General features: G+C 43.5%; 1 protein-coding gene across 5 annotated transcripts in view; it reads left to right on the forward strand.

The window, feature by feature from the left end:
• The first annotated feature begins 11,231 nt into the window (after positions 1–11,231).
• Positions 11,232–12,477, forward strand: part of AZIN1 (antizyme inhibitor 1) — a 31,734-nt gene continuing 30,488 nt past the window's right edge. For 4 of the 5 annotated variants that reach the window (XM_045896129.2, XM_064588020.1, XM_045896128.2 and 1 more), the window contains exon 1: positions 11,232–11,580. The gene's annotated coding sequence lies outside the window, so the exon portion shown is untranslated. The remainder of the gene's footprint in view (positions 11,581–12,477) is intronic. The other variant, XM_045896127.2, reaches the window with a different exon arrangement.

The raw sequence follows: 12,477 nt of genomic DNA on the forward strand, positions 1-12,477 counted from the left end.
CAAAGAAGTCAAGACATGATTTATAAGAAACAGAGTTTCATTACAGGCTTTTGCCAGGGGAAGGACAGATGAAAGGAGCATTTAAGGAAGATTAGTGTGAGAAATACCCATGCAGGGTGAATAAGGGCTGGAAAAATTGGACTTGCTACATACTTTTCTATCTAAACATGACAAGTGGTATAGGATTAGACTAGGAAGGAGAAGATAATTTCAAAATAAAAACAAGCAGCACTTGTTTTATATATGGATGAGGTGATGAAAAGAAAGGATTAAAATTTACAATACTTTGAACCTGGCTGATTGAGAGAAAAAAGGAATAGGATCAGTCGATGGGGAAGGGGTAGATAGTGATAAATTTAGTTTGGGATCTAGATTTGTTTGAATCTTATAGCTAAATGAGACTTTTACATCTGGCCATGTGTGACAAATATGACAGAAGAAGAAATCTTGAGTTTGAGATGACACAGGACATCCTAGAAAAGATGTCCTAGGGGCTCCTGGCTGGCTCAGTTTGTACAGCATGCGACTCTTGATCTCAGGGTCATGAGTTCGAGCCCCACATTGGGTGTAGAGAGGACTTAAATAAATAAAACTTAAAAAAAAAAAAAAGATGTCCTAAAGGCAGCTGGCCATTTATAGCTGCACTGTAGTGACAGAACAAAACTAGTGATACCAATTTTTGAGTCATGAATAGTCTTGTCAAACAATTCTGTAAGAATGGATGAATTATCCAAGAGAGAGGACATAGATTGAGGAGAGAAGACAGAGGACATAGAAGATAGCAGAGAATTGAATCAAGAGGTAGAAAAGAGACAGGAATTGGGACTTTGCTATTGGATAGCTCTAGGAACTTGACAACTTACTGACTTCCTCTGGGTCTTAGGCTGCAGTCTTATCAAGGCTTGGGGGATAGCAGGAAGGGTCTGCTTCCAAGTTCACTCTGTGGCCTCTGATCTCTGCTGGCTGTTGGCTGGAGTCATCAGGATGATACTACTACGGTAAGGGCACTTACAACATGGCATCTGGCTTCTCTCTGGGCGATTGAGTGAAGGAAAGAAGGTGCTTAAGATGAAGTCCCAGTCTTCTTAGAACCTAATCTCAGAAGTAACATCTCCCTTTTGCCAAATTGTGTTCATTAGAAAAAAAGTCAATATGGGGCACCTGGGTGGCTCAGTGGGTTAAGCGTCTGCCATCAGCTCAGGTCATGATCCCAGGGTCCTGGGATCGAGTCCCACATTGGGCTCTCTGTTCAGTGGGGAGTCTGTTTCTCCCTCTCCCTCTGCCCCTCCCTCTGCTCATACTCGCTCTCTGTGTGTCTCTCTCTCTCAAATAAATAAAATCTTAAAAAAAAAAAAAAGAAAGAAACAAGTCAATAAGTACAGCCCACATTTGAGGAGAAAGGATTGCACAAGGGTATGAACAAGAGAAGGCAGGATTACTGGGGGTCATTTTAGCAGGTAACACTTACATTCATAGATGCTCATACTCATTTATTTTTGTAGCTAGTTCACCTAAATTGGGCAAGTCAATAAATATTGCATCCACTGAGCTGCATACAGACACAGTTGGGGCACAAAGAAGGCAAAAACTTTTTTTTACTCAGAGGGAAAAGTCACAGAAATTTCCAGAGAGGAAAATTATGCTTGCACTGATTCCTAATTAAAGAATAAACAGTAGTTTATCAGGAGACAAGATGGCCAAGTTAAAAGCTTAATGATTAGGGGCGCCTGGGTGGTTCAGTTGGTTAAGTATCCAACTCTTGATTTTGGTTCAAGTCATAATCTCAGGGTCCTGGGAATCAAACCCCACATCGGGCTCCCCGCTCAGGGGGATGTCTGTTTCTCTCCCTCTCCCTCTCCCTTTGCTTCTCTCCCCCTCCCTTTGCTTCTCTCCCCAAACTGCTCCCCACCCCCGGGGCTTGTTCTTTCCTTCTCTAAAATAATAAATAAATAAACCTTCAAAAAAAAGCTTAATGATTATAATTTGGACTGTGGAGTTGTTTTTTTTCCTAAGATTTGAGAGAGAGAGAGAGGGTGCACGTGAGCAGGGGGAGGAGCAGAGAGAGAGGGAGAGAGAATCTTAAGCAGGGTCCCCACCGAGGCTGGAGCCTGCCACTGGGCTCGATCCCACAACTCTGAGATCACAACCTAAGCCAAAATCAAGAGTCAGATGCTCAACTGACTGAGACACCCAGGTGCCCCTAGACTATGGAGTTCTTACGTACTGACTTTAAAGCTGGAAATATGGCAAGCATGAAGAAAATATTTCATAATTTGAAAAATCTCCACCTTATTAAAATATGAAATATTGATCCATAGAATTTTATCATGATTTCATATATATCTTCAGAAATCCTAATAGTTTAACTTAGTCAACGGTTTTTAGAAATCAGCGTTCCTAAGTCTCATCTCTTTTCTAAAAATATTTTAGGAGTACACTAACTAAAAACTTGCATGAAATTGTTCAGAAATTTAAGATTACAATTCAGATGTACCTAGGAAAAACATAAAAGCTGTTCTCCTATTTCAAGGCTATCACTCTGTTACAACAAAGCTGATACTCTAGTTTTGTTTTTCATTGTTAATTTTATTAATTCCGTGAGCTTTGTATGCCTCCATACTTGACCCCACATTCTAGCACCTTGCTTTCTTCACCTACAGATTTAGTATTCTGGATACTGGTTTAAGAGTATGGCTGACCTTGATGGGGCTCCTGGGTGGCTCAGATGGTTAAGCGTCTGCCTTCGGCTCAGGTCATGATCCCAGGGTCCTGGGATCGAGTTCCGCATCAGGCTCCCTGCTAGGCGGGGAGCCTGCTTCTCCCTCTGCCTCTGCCTCTCTCTCTCTCTCTGACTTTCATGAATAAATAAATAAAACATTAAAAAAAAAAAAGAGTATGGCTGACCTTGAAATAAGCTCATTTGGCAATTTCCCAAAGTGACACACATGACAGAACATGCAGTGGGTTTTCCAAGGGCTTCTCTCCTCAGAACTAGGGCTGTCACTGTAGAAACGGTTGCCCTGTATTCTTCCCCACAAGTCTGCATTAATCTCTGGGGCTGTCTGATCACCCAGGCTTTGGCCCAATCTGATCTGTCTCCCCCAGATCCAAGCAACCAGAGGGGCAGATGAAGCATCGATGGGAGGCCCTAAGCAATGCCAGCTCATCATTTTGGAAGAATACTGATTTTGCTTCTCTGACCATTGTTCTCTGACAACTAAAAGGTTGAGTTCATCATTTCACTGTGGTATTAGCCAGACAGTGTTGGATCCCAGTGCTCGAAAGTCATGTAATTCTGCTGCCCGAGGGTCCGGTGCCTGGGAAGTAGGAGGCATGCCACAACACACTCCCTCTGCATTAGATCAGCTCCCACTCGAGAGCTGCTGCTGCTATTTGATTTAGGAGTCAATATGCTGTTAAGAACCATTGTTTTGTGTGCAAAGAACAATGGCTGGCTTTTTTGTTTTTAAAGCATTCTTGATGTTGTACTAGTATAGTGTTCCTCATTTTCTATTCATTCACTTTCTTTGAATAGCAAACACTCTTTTCTTGGAAACTAGGTACACAGATATAATACGAAACACCCCCGTTTTTGTTTGACAGTTCATTCCCACTTTTGTGGCTACAACTTAAAATTTATTTTAAAAATACTATTCTTCCTCTCAAAGTAGACACAGTCATTTTCTTTTCTTTTCTTTTTTCTATTGTAGGCTATTGATGTCCCTGGGAAGAGGAGGACTCAATAAAATGGCGAATCACAGATAAAAAGCATCCTTTCATATAAGCAAGTGAAGAATGATAAAGAAAACTTCTTTATATGTTGATATACAATCATCACATTTAAAGTTAAAATAATGTCAAATTCTGTTTTTAAAAAATAGTATATAATGAACAGCAATGAGTATGTTTCACCTCTACATTGTGGTTAGGGAAGGAAAGTGTTTAGGAGGTCCCTCGGGTCCAACATCCTCCCAGGGCAGAAACCTCCTCTGTACCTCTGAGCAAACCGTGGCAAGATAGCTTTCTGCTCTGTAAGACATCCCATGGCATTATCCGTTAATTACCTTGTTGGGAAGTAACTAGAGGTCTATGTGTAAGGTACCGTGCTGAGTGTTCTGTAAGATTTTAAAAAACTATCAAAATCCTTGCCCTAAAGAAGCTTAATACCTTGTTCACAAATTCAGACAATATTAACATAAGACAAAGAAGTAAAAGGGGCACAGTAAGGCCCAAACCAAACCTTGTGGGAACTCAGGGCAAGGGATAAGATGCACATCTAGGCAAGGGAACCCACTGGTCCTAGCTCTGCCATCTGGACTGACACCATAGTTTCTCCCACCCATCCATCTACAGAGCCTGACATATTCTATAGATGTAGTCAAAGAGGCAATATGGGTGAGGGGCTTGAAGCTGGATCTTGGGCATTAGACATCTTTGGATACAAATCTGGACCTTCTCTTTTCAGCTGGGTGACCTTGAGCAAGCTGCTTAACCTCACCGTACTTCTCTTTCCTCCTTTGTACAATGGGGCGTTGGTGGTATAGTGGTGAGCATAGCTGCCTTCCTTTGTACAATGGGCACAGTAAGACCTACCTGATAGGCTTATTGAAAGATTAAATAATTAATACAAAGGGCTTTAGAATAGTGCCTGGGACTTGGTGTGTAAAAAAAAAAATGGTAGCTTTTGTTTGTACTTTTTTTCATTTTCCCTCTGTCTTTTTCTGCCAACCTCTAACATTTTTATCATTCCTAGTAATATGTTGTTTTCTAGACTCCTCACCTGTATGGCTATCTTCCTCCAAGCTGTGTGGTTTTCACTCTCCTGTACAATGTACTACCTAGAACTTTACAACAACAAAACTGTTTGCAAGTTGTGTTTACAAACCCCAAAACAGAAAAGCTACAGTTGGGGTTTAAGCAAAATAGTAAACTAAACTGCTACCTCCCTTCTGACCTGTACTTTTATTAATGCAGCCCCAAATTATTGCATTCAGATTTTTTGTTTTTGTTTTTAGCAGTTCCATGCCTTTGTTGGTTCATGGCAAGCTTGTGGGCGACTACCTTCCCTAGGTGCCACTTAGAGAACAATCAGGACTCTCTTGTCTTGTACTTGTGCAATTGATTTTTTGAACTAAATGAATATCTTTTCTTTTTATCTTGTGTAGGCCTGGATTCTTGGTTGTAAGTGACAAAAAGCTAAGCTATTAGGTTAGACAAGAAAGATGGAATTTCTCTGTTTGGTATAACTGAAGAGCAAGAAAAATGGGACAACTGGAATGCTAACTCTCCCTTCTTCATGATGTGACTTGGCTTCATTTTTTTCACATAGATTTCTTCTGGGATCATGGGTACTGGCAACTCCTGGCTCATATTGTCATAATTGGAGCCCTAGAAGAAATGATTCCCTCGTCAGTCCTCCTTCCTCTAACCAAGGAAAGAATGGTCTGAATCCAACATGCACCAATGATTATTAAGCTGTCTCTGCACCCCAGATAGCATGAGAAGCTGTTAATTCTTGAACTAGTTCCTGTCGCTTAGGAGGCCAGGGTGAAGAAGATGGCAGTTACCAGAAGATCTCAAGATATGGCAGGGGAGAAGTACTTCCAAAGGGATAAGGAATACATTTTTTTTTCTTAAAGAAATGGAGGTAGCTTAGAATTAAGTGACTGAGCCAAGTAGAGCCAAGACTAAATGAAGGTTTTTAAACTGTTATATAATAGATGATTGAATGGCACAAAAAGATTATTATTTTTTTTTTTTAAAGATTTTATTTATTTATTTGTCAGAGAGAGAGAGACAGAACACAAGCAGGGGGAGAGGCAGGCAGAGGGAGAAGCAGGCTCCCTGCTGAGCAAGGAGCCCGATGTGGGACTCGATCCCAGGACCCTGGGATCATGACCTGCGCCGAAGGCAGTCGCTTAACCAACTGAGCCACCCAGGCGTCCCAAAAAAGATTATTTTTGTGAAAGCAAGTCATCTACATTTCTTCTCCCTATTTTGGTAAAGAACTAATCTTTTATTGTATTTTTTGCATGGACTCCTCTCCTTCCAGTTAAAATTAGATAAAACAAATTTAGATTGATATAAATGTTTACAAGAGCATTTGCAAAATTTCAAATTAAGTGACAAAGTAATTTAAAAATTCTTGTTAAATACAATGTAGCCCACAGTTACTGTTATTAACAATAATGTAGGTGCTCACCTAGGTTATTTATTAAAGAAAATAAAGCAAACCATAATTCAAACTGGATAAGAATAGATTTCAGAGCTCCTATTTTCTATGCCCATAACCAAAAAGTTTAGGAATATCTGCCAAACAGCTTTTTTGAGACAGAGAAATACAAGCCTATCTTACTATATATTACCTAACCAATAAAACACTTGTTATCAGACAATGCCTTGCAGCAAAGTGACAATGAAATTAACTTTCCAAGGATTTCCTCACTTCCAAAGATTAGATGAAGATATAAAAGAGCAAACTCATGGATCATGTCCATTGATTATTCTAGTCATGTATGTTACATTTAATTTGTAAAACTGGATTATTGCTTTGGCCGCTTACATAGGTTTCTGAAGCAGTCCTCTTAAATTATCAGTAACTTGTTACTTCTTTTATTTGTAATAAAAGACATCAGTGTATTGCTTATGACCTGCTTATCACAGAAACCATCCAGGTCACTTGAGAGAGGTAAAATGCTGACCCATATCTAATGACATATATGGCCACTGAAATGAAAATAGAAAAACTGCTTTTTCCTTACACCAGGGTTTGAATCTAGGTTCCATCACCCTTTGCTTGCCAGACATACTGTTCTACGGGTTAAATTATCCTGTGGACAAAGATGGGTGATGGACATGAACAACTTCAAGTCAGTGCTGGGATGCAGGGCCACAGAACTCTACTGACCTGGTACCTAAATTCTGTGAGAAAAAAAATTAAACATGACAATCAAAAATCTCTTTTCAAAATAAGTGATTTCTCATCTGAGATGAAAATCAACCTAGGTAAAGGAATTACAGCTCTAAAAGATTTTTAACAACAGATATTTAACAAATAAAGGGCAGCACCTTAGATCTATTTCATTCAAGGAGAGAATGGTATATAATCTGTATTCTGTACTCTGCAAAGTAATTTGGAAACACTTTTACCCATTTTTACTAGTCCATAAAAGCCATAGCACTAGGTTCTTGTGAAGCAGGTTAGCTTTTTAGAAGATTATGAGTTCACCAAAAGATGTAGTAGACAACTGAAATATCATGTTTTAAAATGTGAATGTTTGGGGCAACCCTCTTGGGTCCCCTCCCTCTTTGGGAGCTTTGTGCTATCACTTTACTATCGTTCAATAAACTTTGCTTTGCTGCCCGCCAAAAAAAAAAAAAAAAAAAAGTGAATGTTTGGGGCACCTAGGTGGCTCAGTTGGAACAGCATGTGCCTCTTGATCCTGGGGTTGTGAGTTTAAGCCTCACGTTGGGTGTTGAGATTACTTAAACTTTTTTAAAAATGTGAATGTTTAACTATTCAAAACCTATATATTTTGCCTATGTGAAAATTTGAACTATGGAAATATGGCTAAAAATTATTAATCTGTCATATTTCTTCTATTGTATATCAGTTTGGAAATGTTATTTTTACAAAGTATTCTTTAAAATGTTTGAATTTCAAAGAATATTACCATTTCCTATGAAACTTAACATTAAAACTTTAAAAGTCTCAAAAAAACACCCAAAACAAAATCTATATATTTTAGTTTTCTATATGATAAAGAGTACTCTAAGAATGTACTGTAGCAATAAAAGTGCTTGTTAAGCTGTATTTAAACATTCCCATTAAACTGGTATTTTTACTCTCGATTAAATTGGACTCTTTACATTTGTCACATTTATACATGTGATAACAAGATATTTCTATTATAGGCTGGTGGTTTTAGTATACCTATTGTTTTTGAATAACTTGTCTTTATCAGCAATCTAATTCATTCCAACTTTTATATCTATTGGCATGAAAGCAAATGAGTTTGAATCAATAGACCAAGATGATCTAAGTGTGAATGGTACTGTATCACTTAGGGCTCTCCGTTTAATAATAATAATACTTTCCCTGGCACTAGCTGTGTTTTTATATATGAGTAACCTGACTTGGCAAAAAAAACCAACCTCAAACCCCAAACACAATTAAATATGCTGTTCTCATTAGGAAGCTATCGTTTTGCTAAAGTTACATACTATGTTGGTTAGTCCACTGAAGTACAATTTTTAGGGTTCTGTTGTATTCATTGAATACAATAAATAGTGCTAGCTGCATTATTCTTTAATTTTGAATACACAAACACTAATCATGAGGGCACATAGTTTGAATTATAGGTTGTTGAATAGCTTCATAGTATAAATGATGTTGAATTAGGCTCAGGTCCAGTACCTTCCACTTGAAAGAGTGGTCAACATCTAATGACTTCACTTCAGCTACTCCTCACTCAAATTTCACTCTGTGCCACCCACTCCACTGAAATTACTCAGTTAAAAGTCACAGATAACTTCTTTTCAGGACCTTATCATTCTCAATGGATCACTACCATAGCTTTCCAAGTGTTCTCTCCGCCATACACTCATAGCCCTTCTTCTTCCCATCCTCACATTCTCCTTTTTCTAAAATTCAGAACACTCCCATGATTGAAATTTTTTTGGGACAAAAATCCAAACTTAACATGAGATTGGAGTTTACCAATGATTTGCCATTTGCCAGAATCAGAACCCCCTTCCCATCCTGTTTGAGTGATGGGACATCTTGATCACTTGTTCCATCTTGGAACACCCTCCTTGCATGGCTTGACATTGTACTATGGTGAGTCTCCTTCTTCTTCTCTGGCTGGTCCTCTTGGTTTTCTCTGCTAGCTTCTCTTCTTTCTGGCATTTCTCAGGTTCCTTTGCTTATATCCCTTTTCCTGTAGGCCTCAACATTTCCTTAATCATCATGTCCAAAGCAGAGGATCCCAAATTCATAGCCAAAAGGGCTCCAGATCTCCCTGTTTCCAGGGGCCTTTGGACCCCTTTACGTGGGTATTATATCAACAGCTTTAACTATGCTCAAAGCAGGCTCATATTCTACCCTCCAAACTGGGTCCTTCTATTTCTACCTGTGTTCATGATTCCAGAATTCTCCCTGTTGATTAGCTTAATATACCCAAATCATTTGACACCTTCTTATCCCTCTTGACATTCAAGATTACCTTCTACTCTTTCTATGCCTTTTCCCTTCCATCCATTCTGAACCCTTAGAATTCTTAACTTTTTTAAGTCTCCTTTACTTTGTCTTCCAAACTTTCTATTTTCAAGCCAACTGATGCCATGTTTCAAGCCAAAACATGCCAAAGATGTTTTAAAAACATCTTTGAGTATATCGTGTCCAAGCTTAAATGGTTCCAGAATAAAGTCCAAACTCTGATCACTTCTTGATCTCACCCTAACCTACCTTTTCAATCTCACTAGCAACCAGGTCCCTATGTTGGAGCCAGAAAGCCCACTCAGAGTTCTCTAAACTAGTCCATTTCTGTGCCTTCTCTCACTTGGTTCCCTTGCCTATAATATCTGCTCTCAAAATCACTTTTTCCCAATGACTGGAACATCTGCTCTCAAAATTTATCACTACCTTTCCCCAGCAGCCTTTCTCACTTAGCTGCAATCATTTCCTCCCTCCACTAGGTTCCACGCAGCATATTACTTATTTACCTGTAAAAACAATCTAGTTATTTTGGGTAGTTTTCTTATTTCTCCTGCTGGATTGTAAGCAAAATTTCAAGTAGTGTATTCATCTCTAGCCTCCTCCTTCCACCAGGGGGTCTAGTAAAGTGCTGTGTTTATAAATATTCTGAATCAAAGAGAATTTTTATAGAATGAAGGGGAAGTCAAGATATAGCAAAATGAAATACGGAAAAACGAAATTAGGAAGAGTCCACAGCTCCCAATTTTTACCTAATAACTTCCTCCAAAAGCCCACATTTCAGCGTTGCTACCTTTCCACCCAGGAAGGCTCTTTCTCTTCCTTCCTAATTTATGATTTATTAATCAACCACAGTGCTGCTCACAAAGCAAGCTGAAAGTGTGGAAGAACGAAAAAAAAAAAAAGTCAGGGTCTTAATCTCATAGATCTTAACTTGGGAGGGATGTGTAAATACGTATTTCACTTGTGTCATTGACTCCGAGTCGCAAGACGTTAGCATGAGAGGACTCAACGTTTCTGATCACTAATATGAAGACATTCTTGAAAGATGAGAATAAAAGTTAATGTAGGTCGTACTAGGTTCCCCCGTTAAAAAAAAAAAAGTTTATTAAGTAGTAAAATTAAAATGCGAAAACGAGATGGAGGATTAAAGTAATGTGCGTTTATAACATCAGTAATCCTCTCTCCAACACTGGTCCTTCATCAATAAGGACTGGGTGTGACTGCACCAACCCTTTAAATTAGGACACAGAGGCCACATTCCTTAAAAAAAAAAAATTCCTACTGCACCATATTGTAACATACAAGCACTGGGGATCTTTTCACGCGGTCACGAGGCTCTGTAACCTCACCGCGCTGGGCCCACCCATCCCGGGCAAGAGGAACTCGTTTCCATAAAGGAGCGCGGTATCCTACGAGTGCTGAAACCTCACTCTGGGAGGGCGGTTCCCAGGCATAGCCTGTGGAACCCTCAAAAAGCGTAGTGCTCTCGAGGGGGGAGTTCCGGCGAAGGCCTTCACAGGCCTCCCTTACAGCCTCTCCGGGCAGTGCACGCGGGCCGCCGCCCCTGGCCCAGCACGGCTCCCGGCGTCCTGGCCGCCAGAGAGCCGGGCCCAACTCCCAAAGCGCCGGGGCCAGCGACAGGCGTGAGCGTAGGCGCCTGAGGAGTGGAGGCGCGGGGCGACGCTGCGCTCCGGCCCAGGCGCGCCCCTTTTCCTTCGACCGCCCCCGTCCGCGCGCCAGGAGCTCTGCGGGCGGAGGAGCTACCGCCCGCGGGAGAGCGGGAAGCCACCACCAGGCGGTCGGCACCTGCACCCGGGGTCGGCCGTCCTGCCCCGCCCCCTTTCGCCCCCCGTCCCCCTCAGCCTCCCCAGTCCTCGTCTCACGCCTTTCTCTTCCGCTCCCTCCCTTCGCCCCGGGCCGCAGCCCGGCTCCGCCCCGCTCGCGCGGCGGCCCGGCCGGCTGTGACGTCATCAGACCACGCCCCCTCACTATAAATACTGGCGTCCCCGGCGCCGCCTTCCCACACTCTCTGGCTTTTCGCTCGGCTGCAGTGTTTCTTTTTTTTTCTCCTCGCCTCTTCTCATCCTTTCTCGTTCTTCGGCTCTGCAGTGTGAGGAGGCCGAATCCTCTCCCCACCCAGCCCTCGCCATTCTTTTACCTGCGCTGTTCTATTTCTCCCTCCGGCCGCCGCCGCCACTGCTGCACAGCTGGTGTCGGTGCCGCGCTTTTTCCCCCACGTCGTCCCCGCAGCCTATGGCCCAGGCCGCCTTGGGTATTTCTGCTCAAGGTAACCACATCCCTCTTTAAAAATTCCGCCGAAAAAGAGAAGACGCTTTACCCGACTCTTTGGGCCGTTATCTCACGTGAGTACCGACCCCGAGGGGCGCGGGGGCGCGGGGCCGGCCTCGGGGAGCTGCCGGGTGCCTACCGGCTGGGCCCCGCAGCGCCCCGCGGCCGGCTGCCTCGAACATGGCGGACGGCGGTGTGTGTGTGGCGGCGGTCGGTCCCTCCGCGGCGGCGGGCTGGGGTGGCGGGCGCGCTTCGGGGCCCTCAGGCGGCCGCCTGCGGCTCGACGGAGCAGGACCGCCGCGGTTAAAGCGAGGGGGCGTGTGCGTGTGGGGGCGCTCGCGGGGGTCTCCGCCGGGGGTCGGCGTCGTCTCCTGGCGGCGTGCGGCCCCCACCCCTCTCCCGTGGTGCATTGCTGTTTCCGGGGAGGGGGCCGGGCTGCAGCCTTGAGGGGCCTTGGTCCCGCAGCCCCGGCCAGGAGCCCGGTCGCACCATCGCCTCCGGTATTCCCGCAGGCGGCGCGAAGGGCTGCAACGGCCGGGGCCTTATGAATGGAGCGGGGCGGGCCTGGCGGCGACCTCCTCTGACAGCTGCCGGAGGAGGACGGGTTCTTGGGGGTGCGGGGAGTGCGGCCCCCCTCTGGTGGAGGAAAGTTGACGCCACTCGGGGCCCGGAGGCAGGGAAGCCCCGGTGTCAGGTAGCGAGGGAGAGGCCTTTGGCCCCTTCTGGAAGCCTCGGGGCTGCCGCTCCGCCCCCTGCGGCGCTCCTGATTGGGCCAAGTCGCGTTCACTCAACCTCAGTCACCTCTTGGAGCCTGAGGATTAGTCACCATGGCTTCGTTTTCCCGTCCGCGCCACGATTCCTGGGGAGTGAGAGGGAGAACGGTAGGCTTGGGTGGCTTATCAAGTACTATTTTGACTGCCAAAAGGAATGATGGTGACGTTTTTAACTCTTGCCCAGAATATTTCATGAGC

This window comes from Mirounga angustirostris, unplaced genomic scaffold (genome assembly GCF_029215605.1).
Source record: "Mirounga angustirostris isolate CCGP_5_RB_7025 unplaced genomic scaffold, mMirAng1.0.hap1 SCAF_4, whole genome shotgun sequence".
In the NCBI taxonomy this organism is placed as follows: domain Eukaryota; kingdom Metazoa; phylum Chordata; class Mammalia; order Carnivora; family Phocidae; genus Mirounga; species Mirounga angustirostris.